Genomic DNA, 16,728 nt, shown 5'->3' on the forward strand with positions numbered 1-16,728 from the left:
GGCTTTCTGAAAAACAAAACAAAACAAAACAAAACAAAACGCCTTTACCTCTCTTAAACTCGCGCTCCACGACCTGTTGAACAGCAAAATTATAAAAGGAAAACAAGAGGCGTTTCAGACATTGTAAAAATGTAAAACAACAAGCGGTCCTTCAAGCAGAATCTCAAGTTTGGAATGAAGACGGTTAGATCTGCGTGGACCGCGCCTGGCTCCTCTGCGGCTTTACGCTGGGCCTGGTAGGCCAAAGGAATTCAACAAATGACCCGAGCCTCAGTCTTTGCGGCGGTTCCTGCTAAACGTGAAAGCGTGATGCAAGTCTGGACTGAAACTAGAGGACTAGCATCAGCCACAGAGGCAGGAATCTGAGGAACCCCCGGTGCTAGGCGGCGCCGGAGAAGCGCTGCTCTGAAAGGCCTGCGAGAGAGGAGCGCACGGGTCAGGCGGGCAGAGGGAGGCGGGTCCTCTGTTTCCCGAGTGGCGATTGGAAGCATCGAGCCAGGTCCCCGCTGGCGCCATGAAAGGGACTCCAAGGCACTGGATCTGCCTCTGGAAGGGCTGTGTCCACCTTGACGGACGTGGGGCCACCTGGGGCTCAGACGCACCTTACTCCCCGCTCCGGAGGCTTCTGAGAACTGGGGAGTCAGGGGAGGCGACCTCTGCTCTTGGGCGCAAAGCTGGCACACAGGGACCTCGCCCCGGGAGAGGCGAGGAACCCTAAATCAGGCCCTTTCAGGAACTGCAGATCCTTGCCTGACGGATTGTTTTCAGAGTCCTCTTCCTTTGAAAATTTGAAGGTCAGGTGTGTTCAAACATGCAGTTCTTGAAATGTCACTAGACACAAGTGGTCGTGTGGTTTCCGTAGTGTAGTGGTTATCACGTTCGCCTAACACGCGAAAGGTCCCCGGTTCGAAACCGGCGGAAACAACTTCACTTTCCTCCAAGGTTTTAGATTCACATTTTAAATACAAAATAGAGGTCTGCCTCGTGGAATGAGGCTTGCAGCTTCAGCTTCAGCATCAGTCCTCCCAAAGAATATTCAGGGTTGATTTCCTTTAGGACTGACTGGTTTCATCTCTCCTTGACCTGCATACAGGTTTTTCTGGAGGCAGGTAAGATGGTCTGCTATTCCCACCTCTTGAAGAATTTTCCATATTTTGTTGTGATCCACACAGTCAAAGGCTTTAGTGGAGTCAATGAAGCAGAAATAGATGTCTTTCTGGAATTCTCTTGCTTTTTCTATGATGCGATGGAGGGAAAATGCAGGGAAAAAAGGAGGAAATGGATAGAACCAAATTAATTGGAGAAATATACGGAAAAGGTTAACTAGAGAGTGCTACAAACAATGGGAGAAATGTCCTTGGTAAAAGGCGTTTACAGGGTGATGACGATGAGCCTACTCTTTCATGCATTCTAGGATTCCCAGTCAACCTGCTTTCCTCCAGAGATCCTCTCTGAGGATCAGAGACTACCTGGACGTAAGTCCTTGTGTGTGTGTGTGTGTGTGTGTGTGTGTGTGTGTGTGTGTGTGTACACAAGACACAGAGGAGTAGGGTAGTAGGGAGTAATTCCCATAGGTGGCCCGCAGAGTATGTACTTTTTTCATCACTCGGGTGAATGAAGTTTAATCCGTATCGTTGCCATGTATCAGAAAATTTGTTTCATTTTATTGAAGAGTAGTGTTTCTTGGAGTGACTATGTCACAATCATATCTATTCACTTTGTGCTGGACATTTGAATGGTTTTCAATTGGGGACTATTATGAACAAAGCTACTATAAGCAAGTCCCTTTTTGTGGGCATATTTTTTTTTATATAAATTCCATTTTTAAATTTTCTATTCTATTCTTTAATATGACTTCTCTGGTGGCTCAGATGGTAAAGCGTCTGTCTCACAATTCAGGAGACCTGGGTTCGATCCCTGGCGTCGGAAGATCCCCTGGAGAAGAAATGGCAATCTACTCCAGTACTATTGCCTGGAAACTCCCATGGACAGAGAGCCAGGTAGGCTAAGGTCCATGGGGACGCAAAGAGTCAGACACGACTGAGCAACTTCACTATTCTTTTAACATACATTTTATTTGTGAATGGATGTTACATTCATCATGACAAAATTTATTGAAATGTTTAAAAATGTATTCAAATGTTACAAAAGACTGAAGTGCCAGCTTATCTTGATTGTTTCCTCCTAGAACATACTTAATATTGGCCACCTTCTGTGCCAGCTGTGTTATTTGATTATCTCATTTAGTCTACACAATAGCCTCCATACCTCCCACCCATAAGCTCAGGGCAGTTCTTCTAAGGCCCGGAGGAGACTCCAATATGGTTGACTCCTGTGGGTGCTCATCCCTCTCGCTTTCTCTCTGCTCCTCTCCTTTGATCGACTCAGCTCACTCTCACCTCAGAAAATGAAGTGAAATCCACTTTAGGTTTTGTGCCAGGGAGGACGCCCTAGGTCCCTACCACAAACCGCATATTCTGTTTAGGTTAACCAGAGTGTCCCATCTGGAGGCAAAATTTCTGCAAATAAGAGTGTTATTTTCTTTTTCTTTGCCTTCACCCTTTTGCCGTAGCCCAGAGTGGGCAGACGGTTGTCAGGGCAGGAGGCGGGGTTTCCTGGGTCCCTTAGTTTTCTCACAGTGCTCATCACACTCCTAAGCCGCAACCATCTCTTACCTGTAACATATAAAGTTTGTCAGTGGTGGAGTGGGAATGGAGGCAGGAGAACTCTTCTTTTATTCTTCATATATTTCTAATTTGGAGACGGGTAAGGAACCAGAGATAAAATTGTCAACATCCGCTGGACCATGGAAAAAGCAAGAGAGTTCCAGGAAAACATCTATTTCTGCTTTATTGACTATGCCAAAGCCTTTGACTGTATGGATCACAATAAACTGTGGAAAATTCTGAAAGAGATGGGAATATCAGACCACCTAACCTGCCTCTTGAGAAATCTGTATGCAGGTCAGGAAGCAACAATTAGAACTGGACATGGAACAACACACTGGTTCCAAATAGGAAAAGGAGTACGTCAAGGCTGTATATTGTCACCCTGCTTATTTAACTTCTATGCAGAGCACATCATGAAAAACGCTGGACTGGAAGAAACACAAGCTGAAATCAAGATTGCCGGGAGAAACATCAATGACTTCAGATATGCAGATGACACCACCCTTATGGCAGAACGTGAAGAGGAGCTAAAAAGCCTCTTGATGAAAGTGAAAGAAGAGAAAAAAAAGTTGGCTTAAAGCTCAACATTCAGAAAATGTAGATCATGGCATCTTGTCAGATCACTTCATCGGAAATAGATGGGGAAATGGTGGAAACTGTCAGATATTTGGGGCGGGGGGCTCCAAAATCACTGCAGATGGAGACTGCAGCCATGAAGTTAAAAGACGCTTACCTCTTGGAAGAAAAGTTTATGACCAACCTAGATAGTATATTCTAAAGCAGAGACATTACTTTGCCAACTAAGGTCCGTCTAGTCAAGGCTATGGTTTCTCCTGTGGTCATGTATGGATGTGAGAGTTGGACTGTGAAGAAGGCTGATGCACCTGCAAGAATTGATGCTTTAGAACTGTGGTGTTGGAGAAGACTCTTGAGCAGTCCCTTGGACTGCCAAGGAGATCTTCCCAACACACAGTTTAAAGCATCATTCTTGACAGGTAGCATCAGCCTTCTTCACAGTCCAACTCTCACATCCATACATGACCACAGGAGAAACCATAGCCTTGACTAGACGGACCTTAGTTGGCAAAGTAATGTCTCTGCTTTAGAATATACTATCTAGGTTGGTCATAACTTTTCTTCCAAGAGGTAAGCGTCTTTTAACTTCATGGCTGCAGTCTCCATCTGCAGTGATTTTGGAGCCCCCCGCCCCAAATATCTGACAGTTTCCACCATTTCCCCATCTATTTCCGATGAAGTGATCTGACAAGATGCCATGATCTACATTTTCTGAATGTTGAGCTTTAAGCCAACTTTTTTTCTCTTCTTTCACTTTCATCAAGAGGCTTTTTAGCTCCTCTTCACGTTCTGCCATAAGGGTGGTGTCATCTGCATATCTGAAGTCATTGATGTTTCTCCCGGCAATCTTGATTTCAGCTTGTGTTTCTTCCAGTCCAGCGTTTTTCATGATGTGCTCTGCATAGAAGTTAAATAAGCAGGGTGACAATATACAGCCTTGACGTACTCCTTTTCCTATTTGGAACCAGTGTGTTGTTCCATGTCCAGTTCTAATTGTTGCTTCCTGACCTGCATACAGATTTCTCAAGAGGCAGGTTAGGTGGTCTGATATTCCCATCTCTTTCAGAATTTTCCACAGTTTATTGTGATCCATACAGTCAAAGGCTTTGGCATAGTCAATAAAGCAGAAATAGATGTTTTCCTGGAACTCTCTTGCTTTTTCCATGGTCCAGCGGATGTTGACAATTTTATCTCTGGTTCCTTACCCGTCTCCAAATTAGAAATATATGAAGAATAAAAGAAGAGTTCTCCTGCCTCCATTCCCACTCCACCACTGACAAACTTTATATGTTACAGGTAAGAGATGGTTGCGGCTTAGGAGTGTGATGAGCACTGTGAGAAAACTAAGGGACCCAGGAAACCCCGCCTCCTGCCCTGACAACCGTCTGCCCACTCTGGGCTACGGCAAAAGGGTGAAGGCAAAGAAAAAGAAAATAACACTCTTATTTGCAGAAATTTTGCCTCCAGATGGGACACTCTGGTTAACCTAAACAGAATATGCGGTTTGTGGTAGGGACCTAGGGCGTCCTCCCTGGCACAAAACCTAAAGTGGATTTCACTTCATTTTCTGAGGTGAGAGTGAGCTGAGTCGATCAAAGGAGAGGAGCAGAGAGAAAGCGAGAGGGATGAGCACCCACAGGAGTCAACCATATTGGAGTCTCCTCCGGGCCTTAGAAGAACTGCCCTGAGCTTATGGGTGGGACGTATGGAGGCTATTGTGTAGACTAAATGAGATAATCAAATAACACAGCTGGCACAGTAGGTGGCCAATATTAAGTATGTTCTAGGAGGAAACAATTAAAGATAAGCTGGCACTTCAGTCTTTTGTAACATTTGAATACATTTTTAAACATTTCAATAAATTTTGTCATGATGAATGTAACATCCATTCACAAAATAAATGTATATTAAAGAATAGTGAAGTTGCTAGTCGTGTCGACTCTTTGCGTCCCCATGGACCTTAGCCTACCTGGCTCCTCTGTCCATGGGATTTTCCAGGCAATAGTACTGGAGTAGATTGCCATTTTCTTCTCCAGGGGATCTTCCCGACCCAGGGATTGAACCCAGGTCTCCGAATTGTAGACAGACGCTTTACCATCTGAGCCACCAGGAAGTCATATTAAAGAATAGAATAGAAAATTTAAAATGGAATTTATAAAAAAAAATACGCCCACAAAAGGGACTTGCTTATAGTAGCTTTGTTCATAATAGTCCCCAAATTGAAAACCATTCAAATGTCTAGCACAAAGTGAATAGATATGATTGTGACATAGTCACTCCAAGAAACACTACTCTTCAATAAAATGAAACAAATTTCTGATACATGGCAACGATACGGATTAAAACTTCATTCACCCGAGTGATGAAAAAAGTACATACTCTGCGGGGCCACCTATGGGAATTACTCCACTACTACCCTACTCCTCTGTGTCTTGTGTACACACACACACACACACACACACACACACACACACACAAGGACTTACGTCCAGGTAGTCTCTGATCCTCAGAGAGGATCTCTGGAGGAAAGCAGGTTGACTGGGAATCCTAGAATGCATGAAAAGTAGGCTCATCGTCATCACCCTGTAAACGCCTTTTACCAAGGACATTTCCTCCATTGTTTGTAGCACTCTCTAGTTAACCTTTTCCGTATATTTCTCCAATTAATTTGGTTCTATCCATTTCCTCCTTTTTTTCCCTGCATTTTCCCTCCATCGCATCATAGAAAAAGCAAGAGAATTCCAGAAAGACATCTATTTCTGCTTCATTGACTCCACTAAAGCCTTTGACTGTGTGGATCACAACAAAATATGGAAAATTCTTCAAGAGGTGGGAATAGCAGACCATCTTACCTGCCTCCAGAAAAACCTGTATGCAGGTCAAGGAGAGATGAAACCAGTCAGTCCTAAAGGAAATCAACCCTGAATATTCTTTGGGAGGACTGATGCTGAAGCTGAAGCTGCAAGCCTCATTCCACGAGGCAGACCTCTATTTTGTATTTAAAATGTGAATCTAAAACCTTGGAGGAAAGTGAAGTTGTTTCCGCCGGGTTTCGAACCGGGGACCTTTCGCGTGTTAGGCGAACGTGATAACCACTACACTACGGAAACCACATGACCACTTGTGTCTAGTGACATATTCAAGAACTGCATGTTTGAACACACCTGACCTTCAAATTTTCAAAGGAAGAGGACTCTGAAAACAATCCGTCAGGCAAGGATCTGCAGTTCCTGAAAGGGCCTGATTTAGGGTTCCTCGCCTCTCCCGGGGCGAGGTCCCTGTGTGCCAGCTTTGCGCCCAAGAGCAGAGGTCGCCTCCCCTGACTCCCCAGTTCTCCAGAAGCCTCCGGAGCGGGGGCAGTAAGGTGCGTCTGAGCCCCAGGTTGGCCCCACGTCCGTCAAGGTGGACACAGCCCTTCCAGAGGCAGATCCAGTGCCTTGGAGTCCCTTTCATGGCGCCAGCGGGGACCTGGCTCGATGCTTCCAATCCCACTCGGGAAACAGAGGACCCGCCCTCCCCTCTGCCCCGCCTGACCCGTGCGCTCCTCTCTCGCAGGCCTTTCAGAGCAGCGCTTCTCCGGCGCCGCCTAGCACCGGGGGTTCCTCAGATTCCTGCCTCTGTGGCTGATGCTAGTCCTCTAGTTTCAGTCCAGACTTGCATCACGCTTTCACGTTTAGCAGGAACCGCCGCAAGGACTGAGGCTCGGGTCATTTGTTGAATTCCTTTGCCTACCAGGCCCAGCATAAAGCCGCAGAGGAGCCAGGCGCGGTCCACGCAGATCTAACCGTCTTCATTCCAAACTTGAGATTCTGCTTGAAGGACCGCTTTGTTTTACATTTTACAATGTCTGAAACGCCTCTTGTTTTCCTTTTATAATTTTGCTGTTCAACAGGTCGTGGAGCGCGAGTTTAAGAGAGGTTAAAGGCGTTTTGTTTTGTTTTGTTTTGTTTTGTTTTTCAGAAAGCCGGTGTCTTGAAGGGTCTTCGTATGTACCTCACAGCAGGCAGAGTTTCTTTTCGCTGAAAGGTTTTAATGCAAGGTTGTCTGTGTGTCTGTCTGTCTCTGGTTTCCTTTAGCAGTAGAGCTTCTCAATCTGGGGAATGCACGTGCCCTTTCCTCCAGCAGTGGCTTTCCTCCTTTTCTCAGTGCGGCGTTGCCTTCGCGTCTGAGGTTCACGGGCTCAGACCCCGAGGCAGGCGCGGGCCGCATGCGCACCGGCCCCCAGGCCGCAGGGCTCCTCCTGGTTCCGCGTGGACTCCGAGTGCGGTCGAGAGTGTGAGCGCGACAGCACCTCAAGCGCGCCTAGAGGCCTGAGTTCCCAAAGAGGCAGACTTGAAAAGGGCTTTAGATCAGGGCGTTTCTCCGAGATTTCGCCTTGCTTTCCTCCCCTGCAGGTCCTAGTTGTCACCTCCCACGTCCAGACAGAGGAGCGGATTCATCGTTTTCTGTCGCGTCCGGCCATGCTGACGTCCCACGTGGACGGGACGAGGGTGAGGTGGTCCTCTCCCCGTCAGGGTGGACGGCACAGCGGACGCCCGAGGGACCACAGACACATGGCTCCCTGCAGCAGAAATGGTGGGCACAGGGCTTCGGGGCCGGCGAGTGGAGCGCGCCGAGGGGACGGATCCATCCCCTGCCCCCGAAGGTGTGACAAAGCGCAACGACGCCCCGCCCAACCCCTGGATCAGAGGTTCAGCCTCATCCAAGAACTGGACAAGGTAGGCTCCGCAGGTCGTGAGGGAAGACCTGGAATCCAGGTGTGGTGAGAGGTCAAGCTCTCTTTCTGAACCTGCTAACTTGCGAAGCAGGGGCCACTTGGTTCTCAGCTGGTGATGGGCGGGTCCATCTACTCCCTGATCGTGACCTGATTCGGGGGCCTCCCCTGATAGCGGCTCGAGGACCGGCTGCTTTTCCTCCTGGATCAGCTCAATCCGCAGACCTGACACTCTTCATCCTTGTGTCTATGGCTGGAAACCGCGGTATAGAGTTGAATTCGTTCCCCTTTTGTTCTCTGACTCAAATCAGATTGTCCCGCGGGTGTGCTGGAGTGAGGGAAAGCGAAGTGTCTTCACAAGGGACGAACTTCTTGGTTTTCAGAGAATAATAGGTGTCACAGGTAGAGACGATGTAGGGCCCAGATGAAAAGGTGAGGGGATATCAGGCGGTCAAAGTATCCTGCAGTCAGCTTTGTCCTGTGCCCTCCTTGGATTCGCTGACTGTGGCTTGTTCTACAAGGTGACTCAGAGCAGAGAAAGATGGGCTGGTTGTAGGCCCTATGGAGCTTTCTGGTTGTAAGGAACTGTTCCCCAGTTTCTTCATTTCAGTAGCGATCCAAGGACAGCAACACATCAGGCTTCCCTGTCTCTCACCAAACCCTGGAGTTTGTTCAAATGCATGTGTATTGAGTCGGTGATGCCATCCAACCATCTCATCCTCAGCCACCCACTCCTCCTCTTGCCTTCAATCTTTCCCAGCATCAGAGACTTTTACACTGAGTCAGCTCTTCCCACCAGGTGGCCAAAATATTGGAGCTTCAACTTCAGCATTAGTCCTTCTGATGAGTATTCAGGACTGATTTCCTTTAGGATGGACTGGTTGGATCTCCTTGCAGTCCAAGGGGCTCTCAAGAGGCTTCTCCAACACCAGTTTAAACGCATCAATTCTTTGGTACTCAGTTTCCTTTATAGTCCAACTCTCACATCCATACACAACTACTGGAAGAACCATAGCTTTGATTAGACTGACCTGTGTTGGCAAAGGACTATCTCTGCTTTTTAATATGCTGTCTAGGTTGGTCATAGCTTTTCTTCCAAGGAGCAAGCGTCTTTTAATTTCATGGCGGTGGTCCCCATGTACAGTGATTTTGGAGCCCAAGAAAATAAAGTCTCTCACTGTTTCCATTGTTTCCCCATCTATTTGCCATGAAGTGATGGGATCGGATGCCATGATCTTACTTTTTTGGATGTTGAATATTAAGCCAGCTTTTTCACTCTCCTCTTTCACTTTCATCAAGAGGCTCTTTACTTCCTCTTCGCTTTCTGCCATAAACCTGGTGTCGTCTGCATATATAAGGGTATTGATATTTCTTGCAGAAATGTAGATTCCAGCTTGTGCTTCATCCCGGCAGGCATTTCACATGATGTACTTTGCATAGAAGTTAAATAAGCAGGGTGACAGCACACAGTCTTGACATACTCCTTTCCCAGTTTGGAACCAGTCCGTTCTTTCATGTCTGATTCTAACTGTTGCTTCTTGACCTGCATACAGATTTCTCAGGAGGCAGGTAAGGTGGTCTGGTATTCCCATCTCTTGAAGAATTTTCCACAGTTTGTTGTGATCCACACAGTCAAAGTCTTTGGCGTACTCAAGAAAGCAGAAGTAGATATTTTTCTGGAACCCTCTTGCTTTTACTATGAATCAACGGATGTTGGCAATTTGATCTCTGGTTCCTCTGCCTTTTCTGAATCCAGCTTGCACATATGGACGTTCTCAGTTTACATACTGTGAAAACCTCACAGTGAGAATTTTGACCATTACTTTGCCAACATGTGAGATAAGCACAATTGTGTGGTAGTTGGAACATTCTTTGGCACTGCCTTTGTTTGGGAGTGGAATGAAAACCGACCTTTTCCAGTCCTGTGGCCGCTGCTGAGTTTTCCAAATTTACGGGGATACTGAGTGCAGCATTTTAACAGCCAAGCCTCCCTGTCCATCACAAGAGTTTTTTGAATGTTCTTCCCAATGGCCCATGAGTTATAAGTAGTCCAGTCTGTGTGGGGAGATCACTTACATACGATTGCTTGTCCTGTGTGGTGAGCACCAGGCGTTGTTCCAGGATCTTTTAAAAATGTTCTTTCCTTGGCCTCAGGCACTTTCTTCATAAGGATACCCGGATCATTACTCTGCTGAGTACTTGAGGGAGACCCTTTCATATCCCAGCATTCTCTGTCTCCCACTGTCTCATCATTGGACCTTTCTTCATGTTTCTTTTTTTATTATTAACTTTTATTTGAGTATACTGCTTACAATGTGTTAATTATGATGTTGTGTTAATAGCACAGTGAATCGGCTATACATATACATATATCCCCTCTTAGTAGGATTTCTTCTCATTTAGGTAACCACAGAGCATCCAGTAATTCCCTATGCCATCCAATAGGTTCTCACTTACAGCTCAGTTCAGTCGCTCAGTCATGTTTGACTGTTTATGACCCCATGAACCATAACACACCAGGCCTCCCTGTCCATCACCAACTCCCGGAGTCCACCCAAACCTATGTCCACTGAGTGGTGATGCCATCCAACCATCTCATCCTCTGTCATCCCCTTCTTCTCCTGCCCTCAATCTTTCCCAGCATCAGGGTCTTTTCAAATGAGTCAGCTCTTTGCATGAGGTGGGCAAAATATTGGAGATTCAGTTTCAACATCAGTCCTTCCCATGAACACCCAGGACTGATCTCCTTTAGGATGGGCTGGTTGGATCTCCTTGCCGTCGAGGGGACTCTCAAGAGTCTTCTCTAACACCACAGTTTAAAAGCATCAATTCTTCTGTGCTCAACTTTCTTTATATCCAACTCTCACATCCATACACAACCACTGGAAAAACCATAGCCTTGAGTAGACGGACCTTTGTTGGCAAAGTAATATCTCTGCTTTTTAATATGCTGTCTAGGTTGGTGATAACTTTCCTTCCAAGGAGTAAGCATCTTTTAATATCATGGCTGCAGTCACCATCTGCAGTGATTTTGGAGCTCAGAAAAAGGAAGTCTGCCATGGTTTCTACTGTTTCCCCATCTATTTGCCATGAAGTAATGGGACTGGATGCCCTGATCTTAGATTTCTGATGTTGAGCTTTAAAACAACATTTTCACTCTCCTCTTTCACTTTCATCAAGAGGCTCTTTAGTTCTTCCTCACTTTCTGCCATAAGGGTGCTGTCATACATAGCATCAATAGTGTATATAGGTAAATCCTAATTTCCCAATTCCCCGAACTCCCCTTTCAGCTTTGATATCCATACCTTTGCTCTTTACATCTACTTTGCAAATAAGAATCACTGGATTTTGTCCTGTGAGCTCTAGCTGCCTTACTCTCCACCGATATTCAGCTTCATCTCCAGAGTCAAATGAAAAATTGACCTGAAATCCTCCTCTTGGTGCCCAGCTGGGAACTCACTGAAAGCAGGAAGGTGGGCCCATGACAAGACTCATCTTGTTTGTTTGTCACCTCTCAAGGCTTGCTATCCTTTGCTGCCTGATTTCCAGTGTCTTAGAAATCAGTATTTCACGTATTTTTGTGTTTTTTATTCCTTTGGGAGTGGGACAAAGGTGGAGAGTGAGATTTGGAAGGAGGGTTAATCTGATTTCTGTCACTGCACCTTGGCTAGAAACTGAAGGCATCTCTTTATGTTCTTAGTTTTCCCTAAAGAGATGTGCTAATTTATATTCCAATGTATTTTGCCGACTCAAGGAAAGAGTCTTTTTCTTCACGGTCTTGCCATCACAAGAAATTGTCAATACACCTGTCTGTTACTCTAACAAAGGGATTTGTGCCCTACTGACTCAACTTAGCGGCAGGTACAACGAAAAGACAATGTGTGCATTTCCCAGAGATTGCACATATTCAGCAGCTAAGCTTCCAAGCTGATTGGAAAGTATTCTAATAATTGTAACTGTTTTCAGTGGTGACCAAGTCATTGAGTCCAGACAAGACGAGCCAGAATGACTCTGGAGAGCCTCTTGCAGAGCAGCTTATGGATTACAGGAGTAAAAAAAAAAAAAAAAAACCCCACTGGTCCCAGACATTTACCCTCTTCCCTTCATGAGTTGTATTTTGGCTTTGGTTGGATGCACACAATCTAATGAGGGGTCTCCCTCTGGTATATGGGCGCATTTGCAAGCCGAGACTCTCTCTGTATGATATCTCAACAGTACGGGGCTACATCTGCAAAAATTGTCTCATTTGAGACAAATTGTTGCAAGCTACAGAAACCTGGATCCTTTGAGTTCTGGATCTTAGACCTTCCCCTTCCACTGATTCCTCAGTTGAAGTTGGTGACGAAAGAAGAGCTCTTCAGAATTTCCGTACTCAGTCGAGATGTCTCTAGGTTCTAGGACATTTCTCTCTGCCCTTCTCTCTCCCTTTTGGAGTTTGTGCCTTTCTGTCCCTTATACTCTAGACCTCTGTGGATCTTACCCACATTCTGTCCTCTTCATCAGTTTTCTGGAAACTGTGCATTAGGAGTCCTTCAGTCAGCAAGCACTTACTAGGTGCTCACCAGGTACCAGGCCCTTCTCCTGGAAAACTGCTGTATCAGGAGTAAAGTCAAGGTCCCACTCCTTGGTCCATTCACACCAGGAGGCATCAAAAATAAGATACACACACACACACACACACACACACAAATAGAATCACAGCAGGAGAACAACCTGCCATGTTCTTCTCAGGTTCATCTGCCTGCCAGCACCTAAGGACCCCAGCAGTGACTAAAAAAAGAATTACATACCACATGGGAAAATGGGTGACTTGAGATATAGAAGGCAGGTAACTAAGAATCAGGAATTTTTTTTTTTTTTAATAAAGGAGTACTTCAGGTAAGCAATAGGCCTTAACTTAGAGAGTCCATGTGTTGTACTCTTCTTCAAGTGATGTATGGCTACATTCAGGAATATCTCCTAAAGGTACTGACACATTCTCTTTAGCTGGTAATCGAGAGCTCTCCTATTATAACCTATAAAAATATGGGCATTATTTTTTTCTACTTAATTAGAAATTCTCCAGGCAAAGATTATATGTTAATTGAACCAATTTAATATCAAAGAACTAAAGTTAATGATATATCTTCAAATCGCAGATTGGAGCTGAGTTGTGTCTGATAAATGCTGCTTAGAATCACACATTAGATGATACCTAAAAACGTTGACCCCAAATTGAAAGGGGAATAATTAAGTCACTATGATTTCTTAACTCAAAAGACTTAATCCTGATTTAAAAGATATTATATGGTATATTTAATTTACTGGGACACATAATTTTAAATTTTATAAATAATAAATCTGAAAGTAACCATGAGGTAGTTTTTAGACCAAAATAATTAAAGTAGTGTGGTGCATACCAGGAGTCATCTCTGGGAGCATGACAGGACAAACATTTTCTATGTAATTATACATCAACTATTAGAATTCTCTAGCGTGTTAAAAGTATTCGAGAGTCATCCTTATTATCAACTTGAATTTTATTCTTGTTTGTAGCATGGAAAGCACTAATTTATCTAAAGCTAAACCTTTTTTATATTCCTGAGTTACATTTCAGCAAAACAAAGTTAAAGGAAAAAACAAAAAAAGACCCACGTGGTTGCTATTCACTGAGATAGAAAAGGTGGTTCAGAACTCCGCTTTGGAGAGAGGCTGAATGACATACGTGTGGGAAAGCTGGGTGCCTCTGTGCTTGAATTCAGACTGGACCTGGGACTGGGTCAAGGCCAGAACACAAGACTAAGCATTCTTGTCCTAGGGCAGCCACCCAACCGACAGCACCACACAGCAGTTCTGGGAAGCTTTTGAGAATATTCCCCTCTCTTTGCAGCATTTCCCATCTGGTTCTCCATCCTCCAACCACACGGAAGGATTCTTCCCCTCTGTGTCCTGACAGAACACGTTATGCTCCCTGCAGGGCACAGGGAGCCAGGCAGGAGCCAAGGGGGCAGCTGCACTGCCTCGATGGGTTTCTAGCAAAGGAGCGTGGAAATCCCATGGACAGAGGAGCCTGGTGGGCTAGAGTCTGAGAGGTCGCAAAGAGTTGGACAAGACTCAGCCGGTGAGCACGAGCACCAGCGGTTCCACCACTCCGACGGATCCAAAGCACACCTGAGTGCCCGCCAAAGCAACCCGCAGGAGGCCAGAGGGCAGAGGGCAGCCGTGCCGCGGAGGGCGAGGATGAAAGCCTAGATCGTCCTACAAGCACAGGGCCTGAGGCCTGCACTTGAGAAAGACCTCCTGCCGTTGCAAACACTGTCTCTTCAGCGGCATTGTGGTTCAGTGGTAGAATTCTCGCCTCCCACGCGGGAGACCCGGGTTCGATTCCGGCCAATGCATTGAGGTTGTGTTTCTTTTGTCCTCGCTGGTTCCATACAGGAGACCTGGGCTGGGAGATTCCCCTGGAGAAGGAAATGGCAAACTACTCCAGTATTCTTGCCTGGAGTAATCGGCCCAAGGGATGGCAAAAAGTCCAAAAGGACTGAGCGACTACCACACATATAGCTTCTCTACATCCTACAGAGAGCGGATTCCAGGTGCCTGAAGGGCCAAGAGGGCCCTCTTCCGGACGGTAAAGCTGTTCGCTGGCCTTGGAAGACAGGTCCCACAGAAGTTAGCTTTGAGAGGGACGCCAAAACAAAGGAACAATCCCGAGATATCGGCACGTTACTATCAAGTGATGTCATAACTCTCATCCAAAGAAAGAATGTGATGTTAACTGGGCACTTAGGTACAGAATATAGGATGTTCGTATTCTTGCAAACTTTTGGTATCTTACAAAAGCTTTTTGGTTGGGATTTTATGAATTTTTGGAACGGAAGCCTCACATTCTCTTTGAATGGAAATTCTGTTAAGTAAGAGTCTGGGTTTACCATGCCAGGAGAAAAGAGTGGAGGCCAGAGCTGGCCAGCCCAGGCTGTCCATGGCATCTCAGCTCCAACAGCCAGCCTGAGGTCCAGGACCCTGAGGCCCGCACTCAGCGGCATTTAGAAACTCTGTGCAGAAATGTTCTGCACTGGACCTTTAAGCAAAATACAGTCCCGATCTGGGCGGGCAGAGAGAGACTCGTGTGCTTGCAGACGCTGGAAGAAAGAAAGTTTCCCTGACTGGGAATCGAACCCGGGCCGCGGCGGTGAAAGCGCCAATCCTAGCCACTAGACCACCAGGGAGCTGTAGACAAACAGGCTTGTTTAGCCTCTACAGGTGAAAAGCGAGTGGAAGATGACCCTTCGGAAAGTCAGCAAGCTGGAAAGGCAACGTCGCAGCGGCCCAGGGCTGTGTGCAGCTGTGCAAGGCTCCCAGCCCTGCCCTCGCGGCTCATCGGCCTTCACCTCTCCTTTCCTGGGCGTCGCTTTTGCTCTGGGCAACGACACAAAGTAGCGGACTGGGTCCCTCCTGGTCTAGCGGTAGCGCTGCGTGCTGCCGAGCCCAGGTCTTGCTCTCTTTGTGAACCTCGGTTTTCTCTGTCGTCAGGCTCGGTGATGAGTGGCGGATGATGAGCGGATCCGTCCACCTCCAGATCTCCTAGCGCTGAATTAAGAGACTTGCAGGTGGTCACCAACTCTTCCTCCAGCTGCGTCCCCTGCCGCACCCCCGTGCCTTTCGCGCCTGTTGGTTTTGCCAATGAGAAGGCACATCTCCGCGGGGGAAAAAGAAAGAGGAAGCCTGTTTCCGCCCGGTTTCGAACCGGGGACCTTTCGCGTGTGAGGCGAACGTGATAACCACTACACTACGGAAACGGGACAAACCCTATTCCTGAACACTGTATCCATGAAATCCCCAGGTCCCGCCACCACGAACCACACCACCAACTCTTAAGACTCAAAGAGGAACCTTGGAGCCCCAGGCTCTCTCAGGCACGGAGACGGCGGCTCCCGAGGGCCCTGCTTTAGGGTTCCCCCTCTGCCCTGAAGTGAGGCCCCGGGCCCCCACAGGTGGCCTTCGGGGCCCCGCACCCAACGCAGAATCCTCAGATCCTCAGCTGCGCACCCTGAGTTCAGGGTCGCCCCCGCCGACTCCCCAGCTCCCGGCAGCAGCAGGAGGCGGGGACGGTGGGTGCGCCCGAGGCCCAGGTGACCCCGAAACCCAGCGGTGTGGAAGCCGCCCCTCCCGGGCTGCGGACCCGCGCCTCGGTGGTCCTCTTCTCGGCGCCGGCGATCAGCGCTCCGTGCTCTCAGGAATGACCGACGCTTCCAATCCACCCGGGACGCGCCCTCGCCGCTGTTCCTTAGCACCTGACTCCTGTGCTCTTTCTCTGAAAGTCCGTTGGGCGCATCACTTCTCCGGTGTCCTCCTGGCAAAAGGGAGTCTCTTTGGTGTTGCCTAAAATGGCACCCCCACCGTCCCTGGGTGGGCTCGAACCACCAACCTTCGGTTAACAGCCGAACGCGCTAACCGATTGCGCCACAGAGACAGCATTACAGGGTTCATGGGACTCTCTATGGAGTAGACACTCATTCCCGGGAGCGCTCTGTCCGCCAGAAAAACGGTGCCACTTCCCTGCCCCTACCCGCCACAGATGCCAGCGCCCCCAGAGAAACCGCCATCCAGCCTCGAACCTTCCAGGCCTGAACCAAAATAGATCCAAGGACAGCTGAACACCGGCTTGCTCCCATGATGGCTCTTCCCGTTCCTAGCCTACACCCAACAAATGAGTTTGCCCACCTTGGCAAAGGCCTCCGGGGCAGAGGTTGGGCTTGTTTCCTGCGTCCACCAGGCGGTTTCCACCAG

At 47.4% G+C, this 16,728-nt stretch overlaps 5 non-coding genes across 5 annotated transcripts; 2 read left to right on the top strand and 3 right to left on the bottom strand.

Moving 5' to 3' along the window:
• Positions 1–852: 852 nt before the first annotated feature.
• Positions 853–924, top strand: TRNAV-AAC. Its single transcript has one exon. It is a non-coding gene; the product is annotated as a tRNA-Val (tRNA).
• A 5,358-nt stretch (positions 925–6,282) lies between these two features.
• Positions 6,283–6,355, bottom strand: TRNAV-AAC. Its single transcript has one exon. It is a non-coding gene; the product is annotated as a tRNA-Val (tRNA).
• Positions 6,356–14,266: 7,911 nt separating this feature from the next.
• On the top strand, positions 14,267–14,337 carry TRNAG-CCC. Its single transcript has one exon. It is a non-coding gene; the product is annotated as a tRNA-Gly (tRNA).
• A 1,327-nt stretch (positions 14,338–15,664) lies between these two features.
• TRNAV-CAC lies at positions 15,665–15,737 on the bottom strand. The gene has a single exon. It is a non-coding gene; the product is annotated as a tRNA-Val (tRNA).
• Positions 15,738–16,338: 601 nt separating this feature from the next.
• Positions 16,339–16,411, bottom strand: TRNAN-GUU. Its single transcript has one exon. It is a non-coding gene; the product is annotated as a tRNA-Asn (tRNA).
• Positions 16,412–16,728: the final 317 nt, after the last annotated feature.

Source organism: Capra hircus, unplaced genomic scaffold (genome assembly GCF_001704415.2).
Source record: "Capra hircus breed San Clemente unplaced genomic scaffold, ASM170441v1, whole genome shotgun sequence".
NCBI lineage: Eukaryota > Metazoa > Chordata > Mammalia > Artiodactyla > Bovidae > Capra > Capra hircus.